Source organism: Carcharodon carcharias (genome assembly GCF_017639515.1).
Source record: "Carcharodon carcharias isolate sCarCar2 chromosome 33 unlocalized genomic scaffold, sCarCar2.pri SUPER_33_unloc_8, whole genome shotgun sequence".
Lineage (NCBI taxonomy): Eukaryota > Metazoa > Chordata > Chondrichthyes > Lamniformes > Lamnidae > Carcharodon > Carcharodon carcharias.
The window spans coordinates 48,665-70,831 of record NW_024470698.1 but is presented as its reverse complement, the minus strand read 5'-3'; the positions used below and the strand labels follow the sequence as shown (position 1 = coordinate 70,831).

The window sequence follows — 22,167 nt, the reverse complement described above, 5'->3', positions numbered from 1 at the left end:
CTTACGTACAAGTAGAGATGAAACTGTAGGATAGCCTGTGTGATTGAGATGCTTCTCTCTCTGTGAATAATTTTGCTGTACACATGTTAGCCATCAACTTGCCGTCGCTACAATTGCTGGGTTCCCTGTCTGCCCTTTTTGCATAGGAACTGCTCCCAAGCCAGCCAGGCTCACATCCAGAACTGGCTGGATGGCTTTCTCAGGGTTAAAATAGGCATTTGCATAACCTGCTGATCACTGTTGTTTAATCTGGTGCACAGCTTGTTTGTGAGGTAGTCCACTCCTACTTGGTTCCTTTGGTCAGATCAGGTCCAGGCTGGGGGTGGGGGTGAGGGGTGCAGGTTGGTGTCAGATAGCGAAGTCAGGAATGAAGCAACCACAGTACATGGCGGAGTTCTGGTGGACCCCGGATTTCTTGCATGTCTGTAGGATCCACAACATTTGCAATAGTTTCATCTTTCAGTGGATCAAGTGATACTCAAGTGGACAAAATGCACAATGCAATTTTCAATACACTACACACTCCATTCACCTTTTGATTATCTTTTTGCACCTGTTCACAACATTTTAATGATCCATGCACCCAGACCTCTAAATCTCTTTGGAGACTCTTTCCACCGTTTGAGGTCAGAATGGATGACCTCAATATTTGCCTATATTGAAATGAATTAACCATCATTCTTCCCATTAACTTAACCTATCTGTGTAATTTGCAGCTTTCACCTACACTGTTTACGATGTCGCCTATCTTTGTGTCATGTTGGCTGTGTGGCTATCTAGACTATCAAGTAATTATAGTGAATAGTTGACACTTCGAAACACACCCTTGCCTGCGAATCACACTCTGTCAGTAAAGAGCGCCTGCCCATTGTCCTGACTCTGTCTCCTTTGGTGCAGCCAGCTTCTTCACCAGGTCAATAATTTGTCTTCAATTCCATGAGCTTCAGCTTTAACTAACAGTTTCCCATCAGGGATTTTATCAAATGCCTTCTGGAAGTTGGTACAAATGAAATGCATTGTCTTCCCCCTGTCCGCTTCTGTCTTCACCTTTTCAAGGAATTCACTCGGGCTGGTCAGACATGACTACCATGACCAGACCGTGCCAGCCCTCTCCAGGATCAACTGAATATTTTCAAGGTGGTCAGCCACACTCCTTAGGTCTAGACCGGAGTAATTTCCTGACTGCAGACGTGAGTCTAACCGCTGGAGAATTCCCGGGTTTCTCCCCAATCCCACCTTTCCAAAGAAGCTGAGTGAGGTGCAGCTCTCCGGTTGAAATCGAGAGAACTTTAGAACGTGGCAGTCAGTGTATCTGTAAATGTCCTCACCCTCTCCCTTTCAAACCCAGGGCTGGAAACTGTTGGGTTCTGCAGGCTTCTCACTCTTCTTTTACTACATCCCTGTTTTCTTGTTGCTGTTAATGTTTTTGAGTCCCTGACCTTGATTCAATATTCATTTCTTTGGGATGTCCAGCATGCTGGGCTGATATGGAAATAGTGACACACGGTCATGAGACAATATATCCCCATTTCCAAACCTGCAGTGTCAATCTCTACATCACCAGCTTTTAAAGCAGCCACATTAACCCTGATGTAATTGGAAAAAACTTTTTATTCCTTTCAAGTTTCTTTTCAACCCCCTCTTCCTATTTGCTTTCTTGCCCGTGACTGTTCTTTCTACCATTCCCATTTGGCAGGATCAGTGCTTTTTTTCTGCCTTTCCATAAGATTTTTCTTTGAGTTTCACAGAATGATGTTGTGTCGAACCTTTTTACCACAGCGGGCTTTGTCTTTGCAAGTAACTGGTGCTGTGTCTGGGTTACAGAGAATAAAAAGCGTTTCCAATTACATCAGGGTTAATGTGGCTGCTTTAAAAGCTGGTGATGTAGAGATTGACACTGCAGGTTTGGAAATGGGGATATATTGTCTCATGACCGTGTGTCACTATTTCCATATCAGCCCAGCATGCTGGACATCCCAAAGAAATGAATATTGAATCAAGGTCAGGGACTCAAAAACATTAACAGCAACAAGAAAACAGGAATGTAGTAAAAGAGGAGTACTCACTGCTCCTGATCACTGTCCAGTGATCCCTGGATAAGACAGAGAGGGGAAATCAGCCAGGGTTCCTGCTCCTGATCACTGTCCAGTGACCCCTGGGTTAGAGAGAGAGAGGGGAAATCAGCCAGGGTTCCTGTTCCTGATCACTGTTCAGTGAGCCCTATGTTAGAGAGAGAGGGGAAATCAGCCAGGGTTCCTGCTCCTGATCACTGTCCAGTGACCCCTGAGTTAGAGAGAGAGAGAGAGCAGAAATCAGCCAGGGCTCCTGCTCCTGATCACTGTCCAGTGACCCCTGGGTTAGAGAGAGAGGGGGGAAATCAGCCAGGGTTCCTGCTCCTGATCACTGTCCAGTGACCCTTGGGTTAGAGAGAGAGGGGAAATCTGCCAGGGTTCCTGCTCCTGATCACTGTCCAGTGACCCCTGGGTTAGAGAGAGGGGAAATCAGCCAGGGTTCCTGCTCCTGATCACTGTCCAGTGATCCCTGGGTTAGAGAGAGAGGGGAAATCAGCCAGAGTTCCTGCTCCTGATCACTGTCCAGTGATCCCTGGGTTACAGAGAGAGGGGAAATCAGCCTGGGAGTCTGATCTTTATTTTGGCAGGGCAGTTATGTATATTTGTTTTGGAGATACAGTTTTCATGATTCTCACACTTCCTCTCTCTCTATTTCTCTCTCTCTCTCTCTGTCTCTCCCCCTCCCTCGCTCTCCTTCTCTCCTTTTCACTACCTGTCTCTCTCTCTCTCTCTCTCTCTCTCTCTACCTGCCTCTTTCTCTCTCTACCTGCCTCTTTCTCTCTCTACCTGCCTCTTTCTCTCTCTACCTGCCTCTTTCTCTCTCTACCTGCCTCTTTCTCTCTCTACCTGCCTCTTTCTCTCTCTACCTGCCTCTTTCTCTCTCTACCTGCCTCTTTCTCTCTCTACCTGCCTCTTTCTCTCTCTACCTGCCTCTTTCTCTCTCTACCTGCCTCTTTCTCTCTCTACCTGCCTCTTTCCTCCGACCTGCCTCTTTCTCTCTCGACCTGCCTCTTTCTCTCTCGACCTGCCTCTTTCTCTCTCGACCTGCCTCTTTCTCTCTCGACCTGCCTCTTTCTCTCTCGACCTGCCTCTTTCTCTCTCGACCTGCCTCTTTCTCTCTCGACCTGCCTCTTTCTCTCTCGACCTGCCTCTTTCTCTCTCGACCTGCCTCTTTCTCTCTCGACCTGCCTCTTTCTCTCTCGACCTGCCTCTTTCTCTCTCGACCTGCCTCTTTCTCTCTCGACCTGCCTCTTTCTCTCTCGACCTGCCTCTTTCTCTCTCGACCTGCCTCTTTCTCTCTCGACCTGCCTCTTTCTCTCTCGACCTGCCTCTTTCTCTCTCGACCTGCCTCTTTCTCTCTCGACCTGCCTCTTTCTCTCTCGACCTGCCTCTTTCTCTCTCGACCTGCTCTTCTCTCTCGACCTGGCCTCTTTCTCTCTCGACCTGCCTCTTTCTCTCTCGACCTGCCTCTTTCTCTCTCGACCTGCCTCTTTCTCTCTCGACCTGCCTCTTTCTCTCTCGACCTGCCTCTTTCTCTCTCGACCTGCCTCTTTCTCCCTCGACCTGCCTCTTTCTCTCTCGACCTGCCTCTTTCTCTCTCGACCTGCCTCTTTCTCTCACGACCTGCTCTTTCTCTCTCGACCTGCTCTTTCTCTCTCGACCTGCCTCTTTCTCTCTCGACCTGCCTCTTTCTCTCTCGACCTGCCCTCTTTCTCTCTCGACCTGCCTCTTTCTCTCTCGACCTGCCTCTTTCTCTCTCGACTGCCTCTTTCTCTCTCGACCTGCCTCTTTCTCTCTCGACCTTGCCTCTTTCTCTCTCGACCTGCCTCATTCTCTCTCGACCTGCTCTTTCTCTCTCGACCTGCCTCTTTCTCTTCGACCCTGCCTCTTTCTCTCTCGACCTGCCTCTTTCTCTCTCGACCTGACTCTTCTCTCTCGACCTGCCTATTTCTCTCTCGACCTGCCTCTTCTCTCTCGACCTGCCTCTTTCTCTCTCGACCTGCCTCTTTCTCTCTCGACCTGCCTCTTTCTCTCTCGACCTGCCTCTTTCTCTCTCGACCTGCCTCTTTCTCTCTCGACCCGCCTACCTGCCTCCTTTCTCTCTCGACCTGCCTCTTTCTCTCTCGACCTGCCTCTTTCTCTCTCGACCTGCCTCTTTCTCTCTCGACCTGCCTCTTTCTCTCTCGACCTGCCTCTTTCTCTCTCGACCTGCCTCTTTCTCTCTCGACCTGACTCTTCTTTCGACCTGCTCTTTCTCTCTCGACCTGCCTCTTTCTCTCTCGACCTGCCTCTTTCCTCTCTCGACCTGCCTCTTTCTCTCTCGACCTGCCTCTTTCTCTCTCGACCTGCCTCTTTCTCTCTCGACCTGCCTCTTTCTCTCTCGACCTGCCTCTTTCTCTCTCGACCTGCCTCTTTCTCTCTCGACCTGCCTCTTTCTCTCTCGACCTGCCTCTTTCTCTCTCGACCTGCCTCTTTCTCTCTCGACCTGCCTCTTTCTCTCTCGACCTGCCTCTTTCTCTCTCGACCTGCCTCTTTCTCTCTCGACCTGCCTCTTTCTCTCTCGACCTGCCTCTTTCTCTCTCGACCTGCCTCTTTCTCTCTCGACCTGCCTCTTTCTCTCTCGACCTGCCTCTTTCTCTCTCGACCTGCCTCTTTCTCTCTCGACCTGCCTCTTTCTCTCTCGACCTGCCTCTTTCTCTCTCGACCTGCCTCTTTCTCTCTCGACCTGCCTCTTTCTCTCTCGACCTGCCTCTTTCTCTCTCGACCTGCCTCTTTCTCTCTCGACCTGCTCTTTCTCTCTCGACCTGCCTCTTTCTCTCTCGACCTGCCTCTTTCTCTCTCGACCTGCCTCTTTCCTCTCTCGACCTGCCTCTTTCTCTCTCTCGACCTGCCTCTTTCTCTCTCGACCTGCCTCTTTCTCTCTCGACCTGCCACTTTCTCTCTCCGACCTGCCTCTTTCTCTCTCGACCTGCCTCTTTCTCTCTCGACCTGCCTCTTTCTCCCTCGACCTGCCTCTTTCTCCCTCGACCTGCCTCTTTCTCCCTCGACCTGCCTCTTTCTCCCTCGACCTGCCTCTTTCTCCCTCGACCTGCCTCTTTCTCCCTCGACCTGCCTCTTTCTCCCTCGACCTGCCTCTTTCTCCCTCGACCTGCCTCTTTCTCCCTCGACCTGCCTCTTTCTCCCTCGACCTGCCTCTTTCTCCCTCGACCTGCCTCTTTCTCTCTCGACCTGCCTCTTTCTCTCTCGACCTGCTCTTTCTCTCTCGACCTGCTTTTCTCTCTCGACCTGCTCTTTCTCTCTCGACCTGCCTCTTTCTCTCTCGACCATGCCTCTTTCTCTCTCGACTGCCTCTTTCTCTCTCGACCTGCCTCTTTCTCTCTCGACCTGCCTCTTTCTCTCTCGACCCTGCCTCTTTCTCTCTCGACCTGCCTCTTTCTCTCTCGACCTGCCTCTTTCTCTCTCGACCTGCCTCTTTCTCTCTCGACCTGCCTCTTTCTCTCTCGACCTGCCTCTTTCTCTCTCGACCTGCCTCTTTCTCTCTCGACCTGCCTCTTTCTCTCTCGACCTGCCTCTTTCTCTCTCGACCTGCCTCTTTCTCTCTCGACCTGCCTCTTTCTCTCTCGACCTGCCTCTTTCTCTCTCGACCTGCCTCTTTCTCTCTCGACCTGCCTCTTTCTCTCTCGACCTGCCTCTTTCTCTCTCGACCTGCCTCTTTCTCTCTCGACCTGCCTCTTTCTCTCTCGACCTGCCTCTTTCTCTCTCGACCTGCCTCTTTCTCTCTCGACCTGCCTCTTTCTCTCTCGACCTGCCTCTTTCTCTCTCGACCTGCCTCTTTCTCTCTCGACCTGCCTCTTTCTCTCTCGACCTGCCTCTTTCTCTCTCGACCTGCCTCTTTCTCTCTCGACCTGCCTCTTTCTCTCTCGACCTGCCTCTTTCTCTCTCGACCTGCCTCTTTCTCTCTCGACCTGCCTCTTTCTCTCTCGACCTGCCTCTTTCTCTCTCGACCTGCCTCTTTCTCTCTCGACCTGCCTCTTTCTCTCTCGACCTGCCTCTTTCTCTCTCGACCTGCCTCTTTCTCTCTCGACCTGCCTCTTTCTCTCTCGACCTGCCTCTTTCTCTCTCGACCTGCCTCTTTCTCTCTCGACCTGCCTCTTTCTCTCTCGACCTGCCTCTTTCTCTCTCGACCTGCCTCTTTCTCTCTCGACCTGCCTCTTTCTCTCTCGACCTGCCTCTTTCTCTCTCGACCTGCCTCTTTCTCTCTCGACCTGCCTCTTTCTCTCTCGACCTGCCTCTTTCTCTCTCGACCTGCCTCTTTCTCTCTCGACCTGCCTCTTTCTCTCTCGACCTGCCTCTTTCTCTCTCGACCTGCCTCTTTCTCTCTCGACCTGCCTCTTTCTCTCTCGACCTGCCTCTTTCTCTCTCGACCTGCCTCTTTCTCTCTCGACCTGCCTCTTTCTCTCTCGACCTGCCTCTTTCTCTCTCGACCTGCCTCTTTCTCTCTCGACCTGCCTCTTTCTCTCTCGACTGCCTCTTTCTCTCTCGACCTGCCTCTTTCTCTCTCGACCTGCCTCTTTCTCTCTCGACCTGCCTCTTTCTCTCTCGACCTGCCTCTTCTCTCTCGACCTGCCTCTTTCTCTCTCGACCTGCCTCTTTCTCTCTCGACCTGCCTCTTTCTCTCTCGACCTGCCTCTTTCTCTCTCGACCTGCCTCTTTCTCTCTCGACCTGCCTCTTTCTCTCTCGACCTGCCTCTTCTCTCTCGACCTGCCTCTTTCTCTCTGCGACCTGCCTCTTTCTCTCTCGACCTGCCCTCTTTCTCTCTCGACCTGCCTCTTTCTCTCTCGACCTGCCTCTTTCTCTCTCGACCTGCCTCTTTCTCTCTCGACCTGCCTCTTTCTCTCTCGACCTGCCTCTTTCTCTCTCGACCTGCCTCTTTCTCTCTCGACCTGCCTCTTTCTCTCTCGACCTGCCTCTTTCTCTCTCGACCTGCCTCTTTCTCTCTCGACCTGCCTCTTTCTCTCTCGACCTGCCTCTTTCTCTCTCGACCTGCCTCTTTCTCTCTCGACCTGCCTCTTTCTCTCTCGACCTGCCTCTTTCTCTCTCGACCTGCCTCTTTCTCTCTCGACCTGCCTCTTTCTCTCTCGACCTGCCTCTTTCTCTCTCGACCTGCCTCTTTCTCTCTCGACCTGCCTCTTTCTCTCTCGACCTGCCTCTTTCTCTCTCGACCTGCCTCTTTCTCTCTCGACCTGCCTCTTTCTCTCTCGACCTGCCTCTTTCTCTCTCGACCTGCCTCTTTCTCTCTCGACCTGCCTCTTTCTCTCTCGACCTGCCTCTTTCTCTCTCGACCTGCCTCTTTCTCTCTCGACCTGCCTCTTTCTCTCTCGACCTGCCTCTTTCTCTCTCGACCTGCCTCTTTCTCTCTCGACCTGCCTCTTTCTCTCTCGACCTGCCTCTTTCTCTCTCGACCTGCCTCTTTCTCTCTCGGACCTGCCTCTTTCTCTCTCGACCTGCCTCTTTCTCTCTCGACCTGCCTCTTTCTCTCTCGACCTGCCTCTTTCTCTCTCGACCTGCCTCTTTCTCTCTCGACCTGCCTCTTTCTCTCTCGACCTGCCTCTTTCTCTCTCGACCTGCCTCTTTCTCTCTCGACCTGCCTCTTTCTCTCTCGACCTGCCTCTTTCTCTCTCGACCTGCCTCTTTCTCTCTCGACCTGCCTCTTTCTCTCTCGACCTGCCTCTTTCTCTCTCGACCTGCCTCTTTCTCTCTCGACCTGCCTCTTTCTCTCTCGACCTGCCTCTTTCTCTCTCGACCTGCCTCTTTCTCTCTCGACCTGCCTCTTTCTCTCTCGACCTGCCTCTTTCTCTCTCGACCTGCCTCTTTCTCTCTCGACCTGCCTCTTTCTCTCTCGACCTGCCTCTTTCTCTCTCGACCTGCCTCTTTCTCTCTCGACCTGCCTCTTTCTCTCTCGACCTGCCTCTTTCTCTCTCGACCTGCCTCTTCTCTCTCGACCTGCCTCTTTCCTCTCTCGACCTGCCTCTTTCTCTCTCGACCTGCCTCTTTCTCTCTCGACCTGCCTCTTTCTCTCTCGACCTGCCTCTTTCTCTCTCGACCTGCCTCTTTCTCTCTCGACCTGCCTCTTTCTCTCTCGACCTGCCTCTTTCTCTCTCGACCTGCCTCTTTCTCTCTCGACCTGCCTCTTTCTCTCTCGACCTGCCTCTTTCTCTCTCGACCTGCCTCTTTCTCTCTCGACCTGCCTCTTTCTCTCTCGACCTGCCTCTTTCTCTCTCGACCTGCCTCTTTCTCTCTCGACCTGCCTCTTTCTCTCTCGACCTGCCTCTTTCTCTCTCGACCTGCCTCTTTCTCTCTCGACCTGCCTCTTTCTCTCTCGACCTGCCTCTTTCTCTCTCGACCTGCCTCTTTCTCTCTCGACCTGCCTCTTTCTCTCTCGACCTGCCTCTTTCTCTCTCGACCTGCCTCTTTCTCTCTCGACCTGCCTCTTTCTCTCTCGACCTGCCTCTTTCTCTCTCGACCTGCCTCTTTCTCTCTCGACCTGCCTCTTTCTCTCTCGACCTGCCTCTTTCTCTCTCGACCTGCCTCTTTCTCTCTCGACCTGCCTCTTTCTCTCTCGACCTGCCTCTTTCTCTCTCGACCTGCCTCTTCTCTCTCGACCTGCCTCTTTCTCTCTCGACCTGCCTCTTTCTCTCTCGACCTGCCTCTTTCTCTCTCGACCTGCCTCTTTCTCTCTCGACCTGCCTCTTTCTCTCTCGACCTGCCTCTTTCTCTCTCGACCTGCCTCTTTCTCTCTCGACCTGCCTCTTTCTCTCTCGACCTGCCTCTTTCTCTCTCGACCTGCCTCTTTCTCTCTCGACCTGCCTCTTTCTCTCTCGACCTGCCTCTTCTCTCTCGACCTGCCTCTTTCTCTCTCGACCTGCCTCTTTCTCTCTCGACCTGCCTCTTTCTTCCTCTCGACCTGCCTCTTTCTCTCTCGACCTGCCCTCTTTTCTCTCTCGACCTGCCTCTTTCTCTCTCGACCTGCCTCTTTCTCTCTCGACCTGCCTCTTTCTCTCTCGACCTGCCTCTTTCTCTCTCGACCTGCCTCTTTCTCTCTCGACCTGCCTCTTTCTCTCTCGACCTGCCTCTTTCTCTCTCGACCTGCCTCTTTCTCTCTCGACCTGCCTCTTTCTCTCTCGACCTGCCTCTTTCTCTCTCGACCTGCCTCTTTCTCTCTCGACCTGCCTCTTTCTCTCTCGACCTGCCTCTTTCTCTCTCGACCTGCCTCTTTCTCTCTCGACCTGCCTCTTTCTCTCTCGACCTGCCTCTTTCCTCTCTCGACCTGCCTCTTTCTCTCTCGACCCTGCCTCTTTCTCTCTCGACCTGCCTCTTTCTCTCTCGACCTGCCTCTTTCTCTCTCGACCTGCCTCTTTCTCTCTCGACCTGCCTCTTTCTCTCTCGACCTGCCTCTTTCTCTCTCGACCTGCCTCTTTCTCTCTCGACCTGCCTCTTTCTCTCTCGACCTGCCTCTTTCTCTCTCGACCTGCCTCTTTCTCTCTCGACCTGCCTCTTTCTCTCTCGACCTGCCTCTTTCTCTCTCGACCTGCCTCTTTCTCTCTCGACCTGCCTCTTTCTCTCTCGACCTGCCTCTTTCTCTCTCGACCTGCCTCTTTCTCTCTCGACCTGCCTCTTTCTCTCTCGACCTGCCTCTTTCTCTCTCGACCTGCCTCTTTCTCTCTCGACCTGCCTCTTTCTCTCTCGACCTGCCTCTTTCTCTCTCGACCTGCCTCTTTCTCTCTCGACCTGCCTCTTTCTCTCTCGACCTGCCTCTTTCTCTCTCGACCTGCCTCTTTCTCTCTCGACCTGCCTCTTTCTCTCTCGACCTGCCTCTTTCTCTCTCGACCTGCCTCTTTCTCTCTCGACCTGCCTCTTTCTCTCTCGACCTGCCTCTTTCTCTCTCGACCTGCCTCTTTCTCTCTCGACCTGCCTCTTTCTCTCTCGACCTGCCTCTTTCTCTCTCGACCTGCCTCTTTCTCTCTCGACCTGCCTCTTTCTCTCTCGACCTGCCTCTTTCTCTCTCGACCTGCCTCTTTCTCTCTCGACCTGCCTCTTTCTCTCTCGACCTGCCTCTTTCTCTCTCGACCTGCCTCTTTCTCTCTCGACCTGCCTCTTTCTCTCTCGACCTGCCTCTTTCTCTCTCGACCTGCCTCTTTCTCTCTCGACCTGCCTCTTTCTCTCTCGACCTGCCTCTTTCTCTCTCGACCTGCCTCTTTCTCTCTCTCGACCTGCCTCTCTCTCTCTCGACCTGCCTCTCTCTCTCTCGACCTGCCTCTCTCTCTCTCGACCTGCCTCTCTTTCTCTCTCTACCTGCCTCTCTCTCTCTCTCTACCTGCCTCTCTCTCTCTCTCTACCTGCCTCTCTTTCTCTCTCTACCTGCCTCTCTCTCTCTCTACCTGCCTCTCTCTCTCTCTACCTGCCTCTCTCTCTCTCTACCTGCCTCTCTCTCTCTCTACCTGCCTCTCTCTCTCTCTACCTGCCTCTCTCTCTCTCTACCTGCCTCTCTCTCTCTCTACCTGCCTCTCTCTCTCTCTACCTGCCTCTCTCTCTCTCTACCTGCCTCTCTCTCTCTCTACCTGCCTCTCTCTCTCTCTACCTGCCTCTCTCTCTCTCTACCTGCCTCTCTCTCTCTCTACCTGCCTCTCTCTCTCTCTACCTGCCTCTCTCTCTCTAACTGCCTCTCTCTCTCTCTAACTGCCTCTCTCTCTCTAACTGCCTCTCTCTCTCTAACTGCCTCTCTCTCTCTACCTGCCTCTCTCTCTCTCTCTACCTTCTCTCTCTCTCTCTCTCTACTTGCCTCTCTCTCTCTCTCTCTCTACCTGCCTCTCTCTCTCTCTCTCTACCTGCCTCTCTCTCTCTCTCTCTCTCTACCTGCCTCTCTCTCTCTCTCTACTTGCCTCTCTCTCTCTCTCTCTCTACCTGCCTCTCTCTCTCTCTCTACTTGTCTCTCTCTCTCTCTCTCTCTCTACCTGCCTCTCTCTCTCTCTCTCTACCTGCCTCTCTCTCTCTCTCTCTACCTGCCTCTCTCTCTTTCTCTCTCTACCTGCCTCTCTTTCTCTCTCTACCTGCCTCTCTCTCTCTCTCTACCTGCCTCTCTTTCTCTCTCTACCTGCCTCTCTTTCTCTCTCTACCTGCCTCTCTCTCTCTCTACCTGCCTCTCTCTCTCTCTACCTGCCTCTCTCTCTCTCTACCTGCCTCTCTCTCTCTCTACCTGCCTCTCTCTCTCTCTACCTGCCTCTCTCTCTCTCTACCTGCCTCTCTCTCTCTCTACCTGCCTCTCTCTCTCTCTACCTGCCTCTCTCTCTCTCTACCTGCCTCTCTCTCTCTCTACCTGCCTCTCTCTCTCTCTACCTGCCTCTCTCTCTCTCTACCTGCCTCTCTCTCTCTCTACCTGCCTCTCTCTCTCTCTACCTGCCTCTCTCTCTCTACCTGCCTCTCTCTCTCTCTAACTGCCTCTCTCTCTCTAACTGCCTCTCTCTCTCTAACTGCCTCTCTCTCTCTACCTGCCTCTCTCTCTCTCTCTACCTTCTCTCTCTCTCTCTCTCTACTTGCCTCTCTCTCTCTCTCTCTCTACCTGCCTCTCTCTCTCTCTCTCTCTACCTTCTCTCTCTCTCTCTCTCTACTTGCCTCTCTCTCTCTCTCTCTCTACCTGCCTCTCTCTCTCTCTCTCTACCTGCCTCTCTCTCTCTCTCTCTCTCTACCTGCCTCTCTCTCTCTCTCTACTTGCCTCTCTCTCTCTCTCTCTCTACCTGCCTCTCTCTCTCTCTCTACTTGTCTCTCTCTCTCTCTCTCTCTCTACCTGCCTCTCTCTCTCTCTCTCTACCTGCCTCTCTCTCTCTCTCTCTACCTGCCTCTCTCTCTCTCTCTCTCTACCTGCCTCTCTCTCTCTCTCTACCTGCCTCTCTCTCTCTCTCTACCTGCCTCTCTCTCTCTCTCTACCTGCCTCTCTCTCTCTCTCTACCTGCCTCTCTCTCTCTCTCTACCTGCCTCTCTCTCTCTCTCTACCTGCCTCTCTCTCTCTATCTACCTGCCTCTCTCTCTCTCTCTACCTGCCTCTCTCTCTCTCTCTCTACCTGCCTCTGTCTCTCTCTCTACCTGCCTCTCTCTCTCTCTCTACCTGCCTCTCTCTCTCTCTCTCTACCTGCCTCTGTCTCTCTCTCTACCTGCCTCTCTCTCTCTCTACCTGCCTCTCTCTCTCTCTACCTGCCTCTCTCTCTCTCTACCTGCCTCTCTCTCTCTCTACCTGCCTCTCTCTCTCTCTACCTGCCTCTCTCTCTCTCTACCTGCCTCTCTCTCTCTCTAACTGCCTCTCTCTCTCTCTACCTGCCTCTCTCTCTACCTGCCTCTCTCTCTCTCTACCTGCCTCTCTCTCTCTCTACCTGCCTCTCTCTCTCTCTACCTGCCTCTCTCTCTCTCTACCTGCCTCTCTCTCTCTCTACCTGCCTCTCTCTCTCTCTACCTGCCTCTCTCTCTCTCTACCTGCCTCTCTCTCTCTCTACCTGCCTCTCTCTCTCTCTACCTGCCTCTCTCTCTCTATCTGCCTCTCTCTCTCTACCTGCCTCTCTCTCTCTACCTGCCTCTCTCTCTCGACCTGCCTCTCTCTCTCGACCTGCCTCTCTCTCTCGACCTGCCTCTCTCTCTCTACCTGCCTCTCTCTCTCGACCTGCCTCTCTCTCTCGACCTGCCTCTCTCTCTCGACCTGCCTCTCTCTCTCGACCTGCCTCTCTCTCTCGACCTGCCTCTCTCTCTCGACCTGCCTCTCTCTCTCGACCTGCCTCTCTCTCTCGACCTGCCTCTCTCTCTCGACCTGCCTCTCTCTCTCGACCTGCCTCTCTCTCTCGACCTGCCTCTCTCTCTCTACCTGCCTCTCTCTCTCTACCTGCCTCTCTCTCTACCTGCCTCTCTCTCTACCTGCCTCTCTCTCTACCTGCCTCTCTTGCTCTCTCTCTCTACCTGCCTTTCTTGCTCTCTCTTTCTACCTGCCTCTCGCTCTCTCTCTACCTGCCTCTCTCTCTCTCTCTACCTGCCTCTCTCTCTCTCTCTACCTGCCTCTCTCTCTCTCTCTACCTGCCTCTCTCTCTCTCTCTACCTGCCTCTCTCTCTCTCTCTACCTGCCTCTCTCTCTCTCTCTACCTGCCTCTCTCTCTCTCTCTACCTGCCTCTCTCTCTCTCTCTACCTGCCTCTCTCTCTCTCTCTACCTGCCTCTCTCTCTCTCTACCTGCCTCTCTCTCTCTCTACCTGCCTCTCTCTCTCTCTACCTGCCTCTCTCTCTCTCTACCTGCCTCTCTCTCTCTCTACCTGCCTCTCTCTCTCTCTACCTGCCTCTCTCTCTCTCTACCTGCCTCTCTCTCTACCTGCCTCTCTCTCTCTCTCTACCTGCCTCTCTCTCTCTCTCTACCTGCCTCTCTCTCTCTCTCTACCTGCCTCTCTCTCTCTCTCTACCTGCCTCACTCTCTCTCTCTACCTGCCTCTCTCTCTCTCTACCTGCCTCTCTCTCTCTACCTGCCTCTCTCTCTCTCTACCTGCCTCTCTCTCTCTCTACCTGCCTCTCTCTCTCTCTACCTGCCTCTCTCTCTCTCTACCTGCCTCTCTCTCTCTCTACCTGCCTCTCTCTCTCTCTACCTGCCTCTCTCTCTCTCTACCTGCCTCTCTCTCTCTCTACCTGCCTCTCTCTCTCTCTACCTGCCTCTCTCTCTCTCTACCTGCCTCTCTCTCTCTCTACCTGCCTCTCTCTCTCTCTACCTGCCTCTCTCTCTCTATCTGCCTCTCTCTCTCTACCTGCCTCTCTCTCTCTACCTGCCTCTCTCTCTCTACCTGCCTCTCTCTCTCTACCTGCCTCTCTCTCTCGACCTGCCTCTCTCTCTCGACCTGCCTCTCTCTCTCGACCTGCCTCTCTCTCTCTCGACCTGCCTCTCTCTCTCTACCTGCCTCTCTCTCTCTCTGCCTGCCTCTCTCTCTGCCTGCCTCTCTCTCTGCCTGCCTCTCTCTCTGCCTGCCTCTCTCTCTGCCTGCCTCTCTCTCTACCTGCCTCTCTCTCTACCTGCCTCTCTCTCTACCTGCCTCTCTCTCTACCTGCCTCTCTCTCTACCTGCCTCTCTCTCTACCTGCCTCTCTCTCTACCTGCCTCTCTCTCTACCTGCCTCTCTTGCTCTCTCTTTCTACCTGCCTCGCTCTCTCTCTACCTGCCTCTCTCTCTCTCTCTACCTGCCTCTCTCTCTCTCTCTACCTGCCTCTCTCTCTCTCTCTACCTGCCTCTCTCTCTCTCTCTACCTGCCTCTCTCTCTCTCTCTACCTGCCTCTCTCTCTCTCTCTACCTGCCTCTCTCTCTCTCTCTACCTGCCTCTCTCTCTCTCTCTACCTGCCTCTCTCTCTCTCTACCTGCCTCTCTCTCTCTCTACCTGCCTCTCTCTCTCTCTACCTGCCTCTCTCTCTCTCTCTACCTGCCTCTCTCTCTCTCTCTACCTGCCTCTCTCTCTCTCTCTACCTGCCTCTCTCTCTCTCTCTACCTGCCTCTCTCTCTCTACCTGCCTCTCTCTCTCTCTACCTGCCTCTCTCTCTCTCTCTACCTGCCTCTCTCTCTCTCTACCTCTCTCTCCACCTGCCTCTCTCTCTCTCTACCTCTCTCTCCACCTGCCTCTCTCTCTCTCTACCTGCCTCTCTCTCTCTCTACCTGCCTCTCTCTCTCTCTACCTGCCTCTCTCTCTCGACCTGCCTCTCTCTCTCGACCTGCCTCTCTCTCTCGACCTGCCTCTCTCTCTCGACCTGCCTCTCTCTCTCGACCTGCCTCTCTCTCTCGACCTGCCTCTCTCTCTCGACCTGCCTCTCTCTCTCGACCTGCCTCTCTCTCTCGACCTGCCTCTCTCTCTCGACCTGCCTCTCTCTCTCGACCTGCCTCTCTCTCTCGACCTGCCTCTCTCTCTCGACCTGCCTCTCTCTCTCGACCTGCCTCTCTCTCTCTACCTGCCTCTCTCTCTCTACCTGCCTCTCTCTCTACCTGCCTCTCTCTCTACCTGCCTCTCTCTCTACCTGCCTCTCTCTCTACCTGCCTCTCTCTCTACCTGCCTCTCTCTCTACCTGCCTCTCTCTCTACCTGCCTCTCTTGCTCTCTCTCTCTACCTGCCTTTCTTGCTCTCTCTTTCTACCTGCCTCGCTCTCTCTCTACCTGCCTCTCTCTCTCTCTCTACCTGCCTCTCTCTCTCTCTCTACCTGCCTCTCTCTCTCTCTCTACCTGCCTCTCTCTCTCTCTCTACCTGCCTCTCTCTCTCTCTCTACCTGCCTCTCTCTCTCTCTCTACCTGCCTCTCTCTCTCTCTCTACCTGCCTCTCTCTCTCTCTACCTGCCTCTCTCTCTCTCTACCTGCCTCTCTCTCTCTCTACCTGCCTCTCTCTCTCTCTACCTGCCTCTCTCTCTCTCTACCTGCCTCTCTCTCTCTCTACCTGCCTCTCTCTCTCTCTACCTGCCTCTCTCTCTCTCTACCTGCCTCTCTCTCTCTCTACCTGCCTCTCTCTCTCTCTCTACCTGCCTCTCTCTCTACCTGCCTCTCTCTCTCTCTCTACCTGCCTCTCTCTCTCTCTCTACCTGCCTCTCTCTCTCTCTCTACCTGCCTCTCTCTCTCTCTCTACCTGCCTCTCTCTCTCTCTCTACCTGCCTCACTCTCTCTCTCTACCTGCCTCTCTCTCTCTCTACCTGCCTCTCTCTCTCTACCTGCCTCTCTCTCTCTCTACCTGCCTCTCTCTCTCTCTACCTGCCTCTCTCTCTCTCTAACTGCCTCTCTCTCTCTCTACCTGCCTCTCTCTCTCTCTACCTGCCTCTCTCTCTCTCTACCTGCCTCTCTCTCTCTCTACCTGCCTCTCTCTCTCTCTACCTGCCTCTCTCTCTCTCTACCTGCCTCTCTCTCTCTCTACCTGCCTCTCTCTCTCTCTACCTGCCTCTCTCTCTCTCTACCTGCCTCTCTCTCTCTCTACCTGCCTCTCTCTCTCTCTACCTGCCTCTCTCTCTCTCTACCTGCCTCTCTCTCTCTATCTGCCTCTCTCTCTCTACCTGCCTCTCTCTCTCTACCTGCCTCTCTCTCTCTACCTGCCTCTCTCTCTCTACCTGCCTCTCTCTCTCTACCTGCCTCTCTCTCTCGACCTGCCTCTCTCTCTCGACCTGCCTCTCTCTCTCGACCTGCCTCTCTCTCTCGACCTGCCTCTCTCTCTCGACCTGCCTCTCTCTCTCTCGACCTGCCTCTCTCTCTCTACCTGCCTCTCTCTCTACCTGCCTCTCTCTCTACCTGCCTCTCTCTCTACCTGCCTCTCTCTCTACCTGCCTCTCTCTCTACCTGCCTCTCTCTCTACCTGCCTCTCTCTACCTGCCTCTCTCTCTACCTGCCTCTCTCTCTACCTGCCTCTCTCTCTACCTGCCTCTCTCTCTACCTGCCTCTCTCTCTACCTGCCTCTCTCTCTACCTGCCTCTCTTGCTCTCTCTTTCTACCTGCCTCGCTCTCTCTCTACCTGCCTCTCTCTCTCTCTCTACCTGCCTCTCTCTCTCTCTCTACCTGCCTCTCTCTCTCTCTCTACCTGCCTCTCTCTCTCTCTCTACCTGCCTCTCTCTCTCTCTCTACCTGCCTCTCTCTCTCTCTCTACCTGCCTCTCTCTCTCCTCTACCTGCCTCTCTCTCTCTCTACCTGCCTCTCTCTCTCTCTACCTGCCTCTCTCTCTCTCTACCTGCCTCTCTCTCTCTCTCTACCTGCCTCTCTCTCTCTCTCTACCTGCCTCTCTCTCTCTCTCTACCTGCCTCTCTCTCTCTCTCTACCTGCCTCTCTCTCTCTCTCTACCTGCCTCTCTCTCTCTACCTGCCTCTCTCTCTCTCTACCTGCCTCTCTCTCTCTCTCTACCTGCCTCTCTCTCTCTCTACCTCTCTCTCCACCTGCCTCTCTCTCTCTCTACCTCTCTCTCCACCTGCCTCTCTCTCTCTCTACCTGCCTCTCTCTCTCTCTACCTGCCTCTCTCTCTCTCTACCTGCCTCTCTCTCTCTCTACCTGCCTCTCTCTCTCTCTACCTGCCTCTCTCTCTCTCTCTCTACCTGCCTCTCTCTCTCTCTCTCTACCTGCCTCTCTCTCTCTCTACCTGCCTCTCTCTCTCTCTACCTGCCTTTCTCTCTTTCTACCTGCCTCTCTCTCTCTCTACCTGCCTCTCTCTCTCTCTACCTGCCTCTCTCTCTACCTGCCTCTCTCTCTCTCTCTCTCTCTCCACTTGCCTCTCTCTCTCTCCACTTGCCTCTCTCTCTCTCCACCTGCCTCTCTCTCTCTCCACCTGCCTCTCTCTCTCTCCACCTGCCTCTCTCTCTCTCCACCTGCCTCTCTCTCTCTCCACCTGCCTTTCTCTCTCTCTACCTGCCTTTCTCTCTCTCTACCTGCCTTTCTCTCTCTCTACCTGCCTTTCTCTCTCTCTACCTGCCTCTCTCTCTCTCTACCTGCCTCTCTCTCTCTACCTGCCTCTCTCTCTCTCTCTCTCTACCTGCCTCTCTCTCTCTCTCTCTCTACCTGCCTCTCTCTCTCTCTCTACCTGCCTCTCTCTCTCTCTCTACCTGCCTCTCTCTCTCTCTCTACCTTCTCTCTCTCTCTCTCTCTCTCTACTTGCCTCTCTCTCTCTCTCTCTCTACCTGCCTCTCTCTCTCTCTCTCTCTCTACCTGCCTCCCTCTCTCTCTCTACCTGCCTCTCTCTCTCTCTCTACCTGCCTCTCTCTCTCTCTCTCTACCTGCCTCTCTCTCTCTCTCTCTCTACCTGCCTCTCTCTCTCTCTCTCTACCTGCCTCTCTCTCTCTCTCTCTACCTGCCTCTCTCTCTCTCTCTCTCTCTCTCTCTACCTGCCTCTCTCTCTCTCTCTACCTGCCTCTCTCTCTCTACCTGCCTCTCTCTCTCTCTCTACCTGCCTCTCTCTCTCTCTCTACCTGCCTCTCTCTCTCTCTCTACCTGCCTCTCTCTCTCTCTCTACCTGCCTCTCTCTCTCCCTGCCTCTCTCTCTCTCTCTACCTGCCTCTCTCTCTCTCTCTACCTGCCTCTCTCTCTCTCTCTACCTGCCTCTCTCTCTCTACCTGCCTCTCTCTCTCTACCTGCCTCTCTCTCTCTCTCTACCTGCCTCTCTCTCTCTCTCTACCTGCCTCTCTCTCTCTCTCTCTTCCTGCTTCTCTCTCTCTCTCTTCCTGCTTCTCTCTCTCTCTCTACCTGCCTCTCTCTCTCTCTCTACCTGCCTCTCTCTCTCTCTACCTGCCTCTCTCTCTCTCTACCTGCCTCTCTCTCTCTCTCTACCTGCCTCTCTCTCTCTCTCTACCTTCTCTCTCTCTCTCTCTCTCTACTTGCCTCTCTCTCTCTCTCTCTCTACCTGCCTCTCTCTCTCTCTCTCTCTACCTGCCTCTCTCTCTCTCTACCTGCCTCTCTCTCTCTCTCTACCTGCCTCTCTCACTCTCTCTACCTGCCTCTCTCTCTCTCTCTCTCTCTACCTGCCTCTCTCTCTCTCTCTACCTGCCTCTCTCTCTCTCTCTACCTGCCTCTCTCTCTCTCTCTACCTGCCTCTCTCTCTCTCTCTACCTGCCTCTCTCTCTCTCTCTACCTGCCTCTCTCTCTCTCTCTCTACCTGCCTCTCTCTCTCTCTCTCTACCTGCCTCTCTCTCTCTCTCTACCTGCCTCTCTCTCTCTACCTGCCTCTCTCTCTCTCTCTACCTGCCTCTCTCTCTCTCTCTACCTGCCTCTCTCTCTCTCTCTACCTGCCTCTCTCTCTCTCTCTACCTGCCTCTCTCTCTCTCTACCTGCCTCTCTCTCTCTCTACCTGCCTCTCTCTCTCTCTACCTGCCTCTCTCTCTCTCTACCTGCCTCTCTCTCTCTCTACCTGCCTCTCTCTCTCTCTACCTGCCTCTCTCTCTCTCTACCTGCCTCTCTCTCTCTCTACCTGCCTCTCTCTCTCTCTACCTGCCTCTCTCTCTCTCTACCTGCCTCTCTCTCTCTCTCTACCTGCCTCTCTCACTCTCTCTACCTGCCTCTCTCTCTCTCTCTCTCTCTACCTGCCTCTCTCTCTCTCTCTACCTGCCTCTCTCTCTCTCTCTACCTGCCTCTCTCTCTCTCTCTACCTGCCTCTCTCTCTCTCTCTACCTGCCTCTCTCTCTCTCTCTCTACCTGCCTCTCTCTCTCTCTCTACCTGCCTCTCTCTCTCTCTCTACCTGCCTCTCTCTCTCTACCTGCCTCTCTCTCTCTCTCTACCTGCCTCTCTCTCTCTCTCTACCTGCCTCTCTCTCTCTCTCTCTTCTTGCTTCTCTCTCTCTCTCTACCTGCCTCTCTCTCTCTCTCTCTACCTGCCTCTCTCTCTCTCTCTCTACCTGCCTCTCTCTCTCTCTACCTGCCTCTCTCTCTCTCTCTCTGTACCTGCCTCTATCTCTCTCTCTCTACCTGCCTCTATCTTTCTCTCTCTACCTGCCTCTATCTTTCTCTCTCTACCTGCCTCTATCTCTCTCTCTCTACCTGCCTCTCTCTCTCTCTCTACCTGCCTCTCTCTCTCTCTCTCTACCTGCCTCTCTCTCTCTCTCTCTCTCTCTACCTGCCTCTCTCTCTCTCTCTCTCTCTCTACCTGCCTCTCTCTCTCTCTCTCTCTACCTGCCTCTCTCTCTCTCTACCTGCCTCTCTCTCTCTCTACCTGCCTCTCTCTCTCTCTACCTGCCTCTCTCTCTCTCTACCTGCCTCTCTCTCTCTCTACCTGCCTCTGTCTCTCTCTCTACCTGCCTCTGTCTCTCTCTACCTGCCTCTGTCTCTCTCTACCTGCCTCTGTCTCTCTCTACCTGCCTCTGTCTCTCTCTACCTGCCTCTGTCTCTCTCTACCTGCCTCTGTCTCTCTCTACCTGCCTCTGTCTCTCTCTACCTGCCTCTGTCTCTCTCTACCTGCCTCTGTCTCTCTCTACCTGCCTCTGTCTCTCTCTACCTGCCTCTGTCTCTCTCTACCTGCCTCTGTCTCTCTACCTGCCTCTGTCTCTCTCTCTGCCTGCCTCTCTCTCTCTCTCTCTACCTGCGCCTCTCTCTCTCTCTACCTGCGCCTCTCTCTCTCTCTACCTGCGCCTCTCTCTCTCTCCACCTGCGCCTCTCTCTCTCTCTCCACCTGCCTTTCTCTCTCTCCACCTGCCTCTCTCTCTCTCTACCTGCCTCTCTCTCTCTCTACCTGCCTCTCTCTCTCTACCTGCCTCTCTCTCTCTCTACCTGCCTCTCTCTCTCTCTACCTGCCTCTCTCTCTTTCTACCTGCCTCTCTCTCTCTCTCTACCTGCCTCTCTCTCTTTCTCTACCTGCCTCTCTCTCTCTCTCTACCTGCCTCTCTCTCTCTCTCTACCTGCCTCTCTCTCTCTCTCTACCTGCCTCTCTCTCTCTCTACCTGCCTCTCTCTCTCTCTACCTGCCTCTCTCTCTCTCTACCTGCCTCTCTCTCTCTCTACCTGCCTCTCTCTCTCTCTACCTGCCTCTCTCTCTCTCTACCTGCGCCTCTCTTTCTCTCTACCTGCGCCTCTCTCTCTCTCTACCTGCGCCTCTCTTTCTCTCTACCTGCGCCTCTCTTTCTCTCTACCTGCGCCTCTCTCTCTCTCTACCTGCCTCTCTCTCTCTCTACCTGCGCCTCTCTCTCTCTCTACCTGCGCCTCTCTCTCTCTCTACCTGCGCCTCTCTCTCTCTCTACCTGCGCCTCTCTCTCTCTCTACCTGCGCCTCTCTCTCTCTCTACCTGCGCCTCTCTCTCTCTCTACCTGCGCCTCTCTCTCTCTCTACCTGCGCCTCTCTCTCTCTCTACCTGCGCCTCTCTCTCTCTCTACCTGCGCCTCTCTCTCTCTCTACCTGCGCCTCTCTCTCTCTCTACCTGCGCCTCTCTCTCTCTCTACCTGCGCCTCTCTCTCTCTCTCTACCTGCGCCTCTCTCTCTCTCTACCTGCGCCTCTCTCTCTCTCTCTCTACCTGCGCCTCTCTCTCTCTCTACCTGCGCCTCTCTCTCTCTCTACCTGCGCCTCTCTCTCTCTCTACCTGCGCCTCTCTCTCTCTCTACCTGCGCCTCTCTCTCTCTCTACCTGCGCCTCTCTCTCTCTCTACCTGCGCCTCTCTCTCTCTCTACCTGCGCCTCTCTCTCTCTCTACCTGCGCCTCTCTCTCTCTCTACCTGCGCCTCTCTCTCTCTCTACCTGCGCCTCTCTCTCTCTCTACCTGCGCCTCTCTCTCTCTCTACCTGCGCCTCTCTCTCTCTCTACCTGCGCCTCTCTCTCTCTCTACCTGCGCCTCTCTCTCTCTCTACCTGCGCCTCTCTCTCTCTCTACCTGCGCCTCTCTCTCTCTCTACCTGCGCCTCTCTCTCTCTCTACCTGCGCCTCTCTCTCTCTCTACCTGCGCCTCTCTCTCTCTCTACCTGCGCCTCTCTCTCTCTCTACCTGCGCCTCTCTCTCTCTCTACCTGCGCCTCTCTCTCTCTCTACCTGCGCCTCTCTCTCTCTCTACCTGCGCCTCTCTCTCTCTCTACCTGCGCCTCTCTCTCTCTCTACCTGCGCCTCTCTCTCTCTCTCTACCTGCGCCTCTCTCTCTCTCTCTACCTGCGCCTCTCTCTCTCTCTCTCTACCTGCCTCTCTCTCTCTCTCTCTACCTGCCTCTCTCTCTCTCTCTCTACCTGCCTCTCTCTCTCTCTCTCTACTTGCCTCTCTCTCTCTCTCTCTACTTGCCTCTCTCTCTCTCTCTCTACTTGTCTCTCTCTCTCTCTCTGCCTGCATTCTCTCTCCCTCATCTCTGTGTATACCTGTCTTCTCTCTTTCTCGCTCTCTCGCTATCTCTCTCTGTCGCCCTTCCCCTCTCCCCCGTTGCCTCTTTTCCACGTTCCCCCACCCTCCCTGGTTTCTACCCCACCCCCTCTCAGGTATCACAAACCCCAAACAGACTAAGGATGCTCCAAAGAGTTTCACATTTGACTATTCCTACTGGTCGCACAGCTCGGTAAGTGCTGGCTTTTGATGGAAATGCGGGGGAGGCATTGAGGGTGGGGGGGTTGAGGGTGGGGGGGGTTTGGGGCAGGGAGTG

The 22,167-nt window shown here is 54.0% G+C and overlaps 1 long non-coding RNA gene across 1 annotated transcript in view; it reads left to right on the top strand.

Moving 5' to 3' along the window:
* Positions 1-22,083, top strand: part of LOC121274176 — a 34,520-nt gene extending 12,437 nt beyond the window's left edge. Inside the window, exon 3 of the long non-coding RNA XR_005942228.1 lies at positions 22,007-22,083. This is a non-coding gene — a long non-coding RNA (uncharacterized LOC121274176). The remainder of the gene's footprint in view (positions 1-22,006) is intronic.
* Positions 22,084-22,167: the final 84 nt, after the last annotated feature.